The 10,122-nt window shown below is 39.1% G+C and overlaps 1 pseudogene; it reads right to left on the bottom strand.

Annotated features, from left to right (window-relative positions):
* Positions 1 to 1,552: 1,552 nt before the first annotated feature.
* On the bottom strand, positions 1,553 to 1,649 carry LOC130034834 (uncharacterized; annotated as a pseudogene).
* Between the last annotated feature and the right edge of the window lie 8,473 nt (positions 1,650 to 10,122).

Here is a 10,122-nt window from a genome sequence, read left to right as displayed (position 1 = left end):
GATAGTGTATTCTTTTGATTGACTAGAGAATATAAATCCATCCTTGCATCCCCAAGATTAACCTACTTGGTCATAGTGTGTGATCTTTTGTTGAGATTCTGTATTCTCTTTTCTGGTATTTTCTTGAGAATCTTTGTATCTGTATTCATCAAGGAAATAGGTCTGTAATTTTCTTTTTTGTGGTATCTCTCTCTGATTTGAGGATTAGGGTGATCTTTGCCTCATAGAAACTGTTTGGGAGTATTTCTGTTTCTTCAATTTCCTGGAAAATCTTGAAAAATGTTGGCAGCAGTTCCTCTTTAAAGGCTTGAAATATTTCACTATTGAATCCATGTGGGCCAGGGATTCTGTTTGGGGAGATACTTTTAACCATCATTTCAATTTCCTTGGTAGTGATAGGTTCAAGTATTCCAAATCTTCTTGGTTCAGGTTTAGGAGATAATTGGAATCCAATAATTTATCAATTTATTCTAGATTCTCTCATTTCCTGCTGCAAAGATTCTCAAAATAATCTCTGTTGATCCTATGGATTTCTGTAGTTTCTATTATGATACCCCCCCTTTGCATTTCTGATTCGATTTATTACAATTCTTTCTCTTTCTTTCTTTGAGAGGCTTATAGTGGTTTATCGATCTTATTTATTTTCTCACAGAACCAGCTTTTGCTTTTATTGGTCTTATGGATTGTATTTTGGGATTCTAGCTCATTGATTTCTGCTACAAGTTTTATTATTTCCTTCCTCCAACCTAGTTTGGATTACTTTTGTTGGTCATTTTCCAAAATCTTGAGCTCTAATTTATTCATGTAGGCCCTTTCTTTCTTCCTCATGAATTCTGGCAGAGCTATAATCTTTCCTCTTAACACTGCTTTTGCTGTGTCCCACAAGTACTGGTAGCTCGTGTCCTCATTCTCATTTGTTCCTGGAAACTTTTTATTTCCTCTTTGATTTCTTCTCTAAGCCAATGGTTGTTCATTACTTCCTTTAAATAAAATATTTCCTTGCTTAGTTTTAGTCTGTTTGATCTATTGAGAAGTGACAAAGTAGTGATGAAATCTCCAACTAGTATTGTGTTGCTATCAATTTTTTTCTTTAAGTCTATTAGAAGTTGTTTTTAAGTATTTTGCTGGTCTGTCATTAGGAGCATATACATTGAGGAGGGTGAGTTCTTTCTGATGTATAGATCCAATGATCATTAAGAAATGACCTTCACTGTCTCTGACAACCTTTAGCCTGAAGTCCATGTGGTCTGATTCTAGTATTGCCACTCCAGCTTTGTGGAGGTGTTCTTTTCTTTCTTGAAGAATTTTTTTCCAGCCTTTGACTTTGAGCCGATGGTTGCTTTGAATGTTCAGATGTGTTTCTTCAGGTAGCAGAATGTTGGGTTCAGTTTTCTAATTCATCTTCCCATTCTGTGCCTCTGAATTGGCACATTTAGTCCATTGTCATTGAGAGAGATTGTTGTGATGGGGATTTCTGCTATCTTTATGTAGAATTTTTGTACTTGTGTGGATTGTCTTAGCTTAAAGTAGCCCTGTTAATTCTTCTTGCAACAAAAATATGGAACGCTTTACAAGTTTGCATGTCATCTCTGTGCAAGGACCATGGTCATCTTTGCATCATTTCAATTTTAGTGTATGTGTTACCAAACCTAGTAGGAGTTAATTTTTCCATATTTTTATCTTCTTATTACTTTGGGTGTTGTCCTTATTCAATCCTCCTATGGCAGACAGTGATTCCTAATCAAGGAATGTATTTCAAAGCAGCATGAATAAATAGATTTAGAACTTTAATGTCCCAGAAAGAAAAATATGGTTTTTACCATATTATCTTTTACCATACCCAAGGCATCAGTTTTACAAAATAATTCTTTTGGAAGAGATATATTAGTCTTGTTTAATGTCGTTCTTTCAAACCTTCATTAAGACCATTAAAATAGAGCCTTTTTCTGTTCTCACCTCAGTCCCGTGTACATCTCCAGGAAAAGGTGGATGGTGTTGTCTGCATTTGACCACCTTGAATGTACGTAGGATTTTTCTCCTGAATGAAGAGGTGAGGAGCATAATGATGATTTCATTAAACCTTATTACAAGTTCAACTTGAAAGGAAGGTGAGACTCATGAGGCTCCTGTAAAGGACAGAAAAAAGGGTCTCAGTGAAGTTTAATGGCCAACAAACATTAACAACACAGATGACTCAAAGTAGCCTATGTGCATCTTTGTGTATAGTGAGTTTCATATCTACTAATAGTGATTCTCAGTCATGACACATGGGCAAAACAGACCTGTAATTAAAAATCAAGTTCTCTGAGCAGAGTGGGGTTTCTTAGGTGATTGAACAACTGTGTAGTAATTTATTACTAAGCACATAAGTAGTTTGAATGATGTGTACTTTCGATCTAAAATTAATTCCAAGTATGTCCAAAACGACAGTCTCCTGACCTCGCACCTGGCTTTCCTCACCAGGGCCCCTTGGAGAGGGCGGGTTGAGTTTCCCTAACCGCCCCAAGCAGAGCCCCGGCAGCTGAAGACCTCTGCAACCAGCCATAGGTACGCTTAAGACCTCTCTCCCCAAGCTTGAAGGAGCCTCATGCATGAAGGAAATGGAAGAGGAACCCAGGTGTGCGGGACCGGGGGATGAGATCTCCAAGGTTGCTCAGATCAAGACTGGGCCCTCTCCATCCATATCCCCCATCTTCTAGTAGCTAAGTGTTACAACCACGAACTGCCCTTGGAGCCATATAATCCCATCAATGGCCAAGATCTAGAGACTGGTTCTTGTTGATGTTACTTACATATAAAAAAGCCATAGACTTTTGGGTATTGATTTTATAGCCTGCAACTTTACTATAAAAGTCTATTGTTTCAAAGAGTTTTTTTGGTAGAGGTTTAAGTATTCTCTAAATATAGTATGATATCTTCTGTGAATAGAGCTTATTTCTACCTTTCATACATGAAAAACACTTAATATCTTTTTCTTATCTAATTTCTATTGCAAGCACTTCCAGTACTACATTGAACAGAAGTGCCAAAATAAATTTTTACTTAGCACTTTCTGTCTGTAAATTTCTACACTAAGAACGGAGGAATAAACAGTGATATCTTAGTAATTTACAAGTAAATTATGAAGACAGATAATATAAAAGAATTTCTTTGTATAAATTTCCAAAATGTGTAGCTTTTATTAAATATGTTAATAATAAATCACAGGTCTTGATTATACCATGAAGATTATTTCCCTGTTAGAAGTTTCCCTTATAAATGCAATAAAGTGCCACATTTTGAAAATGTTGATTATTCGTTCATTAATTCAATGAATATTTGTTAGTCTGGTTGTGCAGTGCCTGCAGGAAGTCAACCTGTACCCTCAGGTGAGTGCATCAACAGTCTGATAGTGTCTTCATGCTTCCTGATAAACTCAAATTGCCACTGTGCCTCTGGCTGGATCCCAACACCTCAGGACTAAGATTCCAGAGAAATTAAACTCCCGAAAGATATGTGGGAGCCATGTACCCAAACCACCCCTTTCTCAGCTATACAAGCTAATCTATTGGTCTTGTTTCAGAGACCCATAAACAAATCTTGAAAAAGATCAAAAGCCACAGTTAACCTTGGACCTGCAAAAGACTGAACACACTAGGGTAAATCGGAGCGAGGCAGGTTAGTTTGGTGCCCACCCAACCAGAACTCACTGCAGCCACTTGCTCCCACAATCTAAAATCGTCACCATGCCCTCGTCTGGTTTCCACCGTCTCAGGATGGCTCTCACTGAAATATAACAGCTGAAAGTTCGGATATGCGGGTTTTGTGATTGAAATCTCCAGGCTTTCTCTGGGTCACGATGGGCATCCCACCGCCACTGCCCTGTACTTATGGAAGCCTCAGCAGTCATTTCTATACATAAAAGCTACTCCAGCTTTAACTTTCTTATAAAAATACTAAATTCCTTGAACAAAAATGATGACCTCTTCGTACCTATACAAGACCCATAATGCACAAAATAAAAAGGAGACAGAGAGAAAGAATTAAAGAGGGTGCCATAGAGACATGCTGGGCGTGGGGGTAGGGTGTTGGGGGATGGTTTTATGGAAGCAGGAACATTGGTGGTGGGAAATGTACACTAGTGGAGGGATGGATGTTGGATCGTTGTATGACTGGAAGCAAATTATGAATAGATTTGTATTGGTCTATCTCACAGATATTCAATAAAACATTAAAAATATATATCCGCAATTTGTACCTCAGACTACTGACAGAACTTTAAAATCCAGCATATATATTTTTGTGTTCTTTGTAGGAAAAAAAAAAAGCTTTTACTCACCTGTGTGCCAATAGCTGTAGAAAGCTAAACCCAAATTTACATCAATGACTGTCTTTGGCATGAATACTGTAATTGCAGCTATGTTATGTTTTAGAATCAGTTCATGGACAAGAAGTCAAGAGGAGCAAGTGGCAACGTGCATCAATGTTGAATGGATACATAATGTTTGAGGAGCTTGGAAGGGAGACGGAAAGCTTTGGCATGAGAAGAGGGAAGAAACAGAAGAGTGAAGTACTAATAAGTCTCATGAGAAAAATGCAAGGGAGGACATTTCCTGGCAAGTGTCACACTCTTTTGAGATTTTGGTGAGGATACTTATTAGAAAGTATCTTTCCCATTTAGTGGTAAAAAGGTAACTTTAATGGGTGTATTTAAAATTTACTTTAACAATTAGAATCACCAAGAGATACACAGTTACAAAGTTGCTCATAATTGCGTTTCAGTCATCTAAAGTTCTAGAACCTTTCCAGTATATTGGGGGCATATTTGAAGGAATATCCTTGGTGCGAAGACTAGGGCATCTGAATCTTAACACATTTCATCAAATATATGATTTGTACTCACATGATTTGCACTGTCTCCCCTGCTCTTTGATTTATGTTTTCATGCAATATTTCCTTGTGAACCTCACCTCAAGTGAGAGTCCCTATTTAAGACGAGTACATGTTTCTGGGGCGTTATATATTTTTTGGTTACTGGGAGAGTCTCTAAAGCAATGGTCAAGAGGTTTGGGGTCCCCACAGACAATTCTCAGAAAACGTGGCCATGATGCTTTGAGTCCTCCGTGGCTCTACAGCCTTTGATACTCTGGCAATCATGTGGTGCTGGGAGTCAAATTGAGTGCATGTGAGGTAATTTCCATAAGCACTACACTATCTCCTGCGTGCCTGGGTATTAGATTTATGTCAGCATTCCGAGGTCCTCCCTTTTGTCAGAAAGCAGAGACTTGTACAGGAAAAAGTGGAAGAGACCTTAGGGTTTAGCTAGGTTGACTGAGTAGATCGTGATACCATTAAGATTGCAACATAAAGTAAAAATGAAACAAGAGCCCTCTGTCTTTTCCCGCTGAACTCCACACACTCCACAGGGGGACACCTGCCGGGGACACCTGCAGCAGCTCCATGGGACTGTCCATCACCTAATCAGCCCCTCTCCTCCACGTGGGTAGGGGGAGCACAAGCCAGGTTCACCACTCCTCACCCCCAGCCCCTTGCCTTTTCCTGCAGAACTGGACACTCTCCAGCAGGGGACACCTGAGGCAGCTCCATGGGATTTTCCATCGCCCCTCCTCTATTCCAGGATCCTGGGTGGGAGTGACCCTGGGATGGGCCAGGGGCGTGGCCACCATATAGGGAGCATGTCCGCCCAGAAGTGGGCGTGGCCTTCTCCTGGGTGGGCAGCTGCAGTTATATTTCCCAATCTAGGCACTCAGGACTTTCATCCCTCCCTTTGTCGCCCAATACCGACTAAAAATTTCTGACCACCTCTACTAGAATTCAACAACACCCCACCTGCCTACTACATTTCTAAAAAAAGACCTGTATGAAACGTGCTGTACAAGCTCAAAACTAAAAAGTACCTCCTCCAAAGCGCAGATCTCCACCACAAGGAGAATATGAAGAAAAGAATCCCGAATCCTCAACCGAGGTTGTCCAGAATTGCGCTCTCTTTGATAAAGAATTCCTGGATAAAATGCAGAGGGTGTTCAAGGATATACTCAAAGAATCAATGAAAGAGATATCCAAAGACTAAAAGAAGAAATGAAAGAAACAATAGAACAGAGAGCCAAGAAAATACAGGAAGAAAAGAGAGCAGAATTTAAAAAAAGCTACAAAAAGAAGAGTCACAATAAAGGATTCAGTGGATGAAATTAAAAAGTCAGTAAATGCCCTTAGCAATAGGATAAGTGCAGCTGAAGAGAGGATCAGCAAGCTTGAAGATGAGCAACAGAAATCCCATTGGGATGAACAAGCAATAGGAAAAAACCTCAAAATGGCTCTAAGGAGAATCAGAGACCTAGTGGATGATGCCAAGAGGAACAACATTAGAATCATTGGAGTACTAGAAGGACAGGGAGACAACCCCAATTAAAAAACTAGAGTCAAAGAAATCATTGCCGAAAAGTTCCCAGAGTTAAGGAAAGCAGACATCCAGATCCAAGGAGCCAGAAGGGTACCAGCTAAAGGAGACCCCAAAAAAAACACTCCAAGCATATGATAGTCAGAATGATGGATGCTGTGGACAGAGACACAATATTACAAACAGCAAGGTCAAAGGAAATTACATACAAAGGAGCAGCCCGTAGATTCACAGCAGACCTATTAGTGGAAACCCTCCAAGCCCGAAAGCAATGGTGGGATATAGTGAAAAAATTCAATGATATGAACGCCTCACCGAGAATACTCTATCCTGCTAAACTCTCACTCAAATTCGATGGAACGATACACAACTTTGTAGATAAACAAAAGCTCAGGAACTTCATAGACTCAAAACCAAATCTAAAAGAAGAACTAAAGGGGCTCCTGTAAGAGAAGAAGGAAAACACGTGTAAACACAATCAACTCCTACGGAAAGATGGCACAAAACCCCATGACAATACTCTCCCTTAATGTCAATGGTCTAAATGCACCTACCAAGAGACACAGAATGGCAAAATGGATCCAGAAACTGAAACCAACATTCTGCTGTCTAAAAGAAACACATCTGAACAATCAGAGCAAGCACAGACTCAAAGTGAAAGGATGGAAAACAATCCTGCACGCAAACAGCTCCCTCACAAAAGCTGTGGTGGCCATACTAGCATCGGACAACATTAATTTCAGGCTGAAAAAGATTAGAAGGGACAGCGAAGGCCACTTTCTCTTCATCAAGGGATACATACAACAGGAAGAAATCATACTCTTAAATGTATACGTACCTAATGAAGGAACAGCTAGATACTTAAAACAACTGCTAACAGAATTTAAAGAGTACAGTGCTAGCAACACAATAGTAGATGGAGACTTCAACATCGCCTTATCACCTCTGGATAGATCAACAAGAACAAAACTCAGGAAAGAAACATTGGCTTTGAATGAAGAAATAGAAGAGAAAGGACTTATAGACCTGTACAGGGCTTTACACCCCCCGAAGAAAGAATACACATTCTTCTCCAGTGCACATGGAACATTTTCCAAAATAGACTATGTGCTAGGCCACAAAACATACCTCAATAGAATCAGGAAGATAGAAAGAGTATCAACAATTTTTTCAGACCATGTTGCACTGAGGATAGATGTGAAGCACACACAGACACGGACAACCAAATCGAACACCTGGAAACTAAAGAAGTCACTGCTTAACAATTTGTGGGTCAGGAAGGACGACAAGGAAGAAATCAAAAGATACCTGGAAACAAATGATAATGAAGACACGAACTACCAGAACTTATGGGATGCAGCTAAAACCCTATTAAGGGGAAAATTCATAGCTCTGCAAGCATATCTAAGGACGGAAGAAAAGATGCACATAAGCAAATTACTTCACAGCTCAAGATCTTAGAAAAGGATCAAGAAAAGGAGCCTAAATTGGGCAGAAGGAAAGAGATCATAAAACTTAGAGCAGAAATCAACGACATGGAAACCTAAGAAACAATCCGAAAGATCAATGAAACCAAGAGCTGGCTCTTCGAGAAAATAAACAAGATAGATAAACCACTAGCAACACTCACAAAGAAACAGAGAGAGAGAACACTAATAAACCGAATCAGAAATAAAAATGGAGAAGTCACAATGGAAACCAAAGAAATTCAAAAGATCATCAGAGACTACTTTGAAAGTCTGTATGCCAAGAAGAAAGAGAAGTTAGAAGAAATGGATAAATTCCTGGATTCCTATAATCTCCCAAAGCTGAATCAAGAAGATATAAAAATACCTGAATAGACCTAGTCACATCAAGGAAATTGAAACTGTAATCAAAGTTCTTCCCAAAAACAAAAGCCCAGGTCCAGATGGATTCACTACCGAATTTTTCCAAACATTTAAAGAGGATCTACTGCCAGTCCTTCTCAAACTTTTCCAGGAAATTGAAAAAACAGAAACTCTCCCAAACAGTTTCTATGAAGCCCATATCTCTCTAATACCAAATGAAAACAAAGACCCCACGAGAGAAGAAAACTACAGGCTGATATCACTGATGAACACGGATGAGAAAATTCTGAACAAAATACTAGCCAATAGAATTCAACAACTCATCAAAAAGATCATACAGCATGACCAAGTGGGATTCATCCCGGGGATGCAAGGATGGTTTAACATTCGGAAATCAATCAACATAATCCATCATATCAACAAAACAAAAGATAAAAATCATATGATCATATCAATAGATGTAGAGAAAGCAATTGACAAGATCCAGCATCCATATATGATGAAAACCCTCGCCAAATTGGGGATAGAGGGGACTTACCCCAATACAGTTAAAGCCAGCTACCACAAGCATACAGCAAGCATCATCCTCAATAGGGAAAGACTGAGAGCATTCCCCCTAAGATCAGGAATGAGATAAGGATTCCCACTCTCTCAACTGCTGTTCAACATAGTACTGGAAATACTAGCAATAGCAATTAGGCAAGCAAAAGAGATTAAGGCCATCGAAATAGGAAAGAAAGAAATCAAGGTCTTACTATTCGCAAATGATATGATACTATACTTAAAGAACCCTAAAAACTCTACCAAGAAACTCCTAGAAATGATAGACTCGAGAGCAAAGTTACAGGTATAAAATAAATACCCAAAATTCCATGGCTTTACTATACAAAAATAGTGAGAGAGAAGAAAATGACAAGATGAAAACAATCCCATTCACAATTGTGTGCCAGAAAATCAACTACCTAGGAATTAGTTTAACTAAGGAAGTAAAGGAACTGTACAAAGAAAACTACCATACTCTGCTTTTCGAAATAAAAGAGGACATGAGGAAATGGAAAAATATCCCCTGTTCATGGATCGGGAGAATTAATATTGTCAAAATGGCAATACATCCAAAAGCACTGTACAATTCAATGTGATTCCTATTAGGATACGAATGACATTCTTCAAAGAAATGGAACAAACAATCCTGAAATTTATATGGACCCATAAGCCCCCACGAAGAGCTAAAGCAATTAGTGGGAAAAAGAAAATGGGAGGAATTAACCTCCTGAACGTCAAACTCTACTACAAGTAGTAATAATTAAAACAGCATGGTACTGGAACAAAGGCAGAGCTGCAGACCTATGGAACAGGGTTGAATATACTGACATCTCCCCTCAAACATATGATCATCTAATCTTTGAGAAAGGGGCAAGAAATGCGAAGTGGAGTAAGGAAAGTCTTTTTAACAAATGGTGCTGGCAAAACTGGATGACTACATGCAAACTCCTGGGCTTCGATCTCTGCCTAACACAATGTACAAAAGTAAGATGAAAATGGATCAAAGACCTAAACATCAGACCGGAACCCATAAGGTACATTGAAGACAAAGTTGGCAAAACCCTCCATGACATTGAAGCTAATGGTATCTTCAAGGATGTCAAGTCACTGGCCAAGCAAGTGGGAATATCTTAAACTAAGAAGCTTCTGCACCTCAAAAGAAACAATGACTAAAATACAGAGAGAGTCTACAGAATGGGGAAAGATATTCTCCAAATACACATCTGAGAAGGGGTTGATATCAAGTATATACAAAGTACTGATTGAACTCCACAAGAATAAAACATCCAACCCCATCAAAAAGTGGGGCAACGAAATGAGCAGAGACTTTCTCAAAGAAGAAATCCGAATGGC

This window comes from Sorex fumeus, unplaced genomic scaffold (genome assembly GCF_029834395.1).
Source record: "Sorex fumeus unplaced genomic scaffold, SorFum_2.1 ptg000061l, whole genome shotgun sequence".
Classification (NCBI taxonomy): domain Eukaryota; kingdom Metazoa; phylum Chordata; class Mammalia; order Eulipotyphla; family Soricidae; genus Sorex; species Sorex fumeus.
Note: the sequence above shows the minus strand (reverse complement) of the source record. Positions and strands in the feature narration are given on the sequence as shown.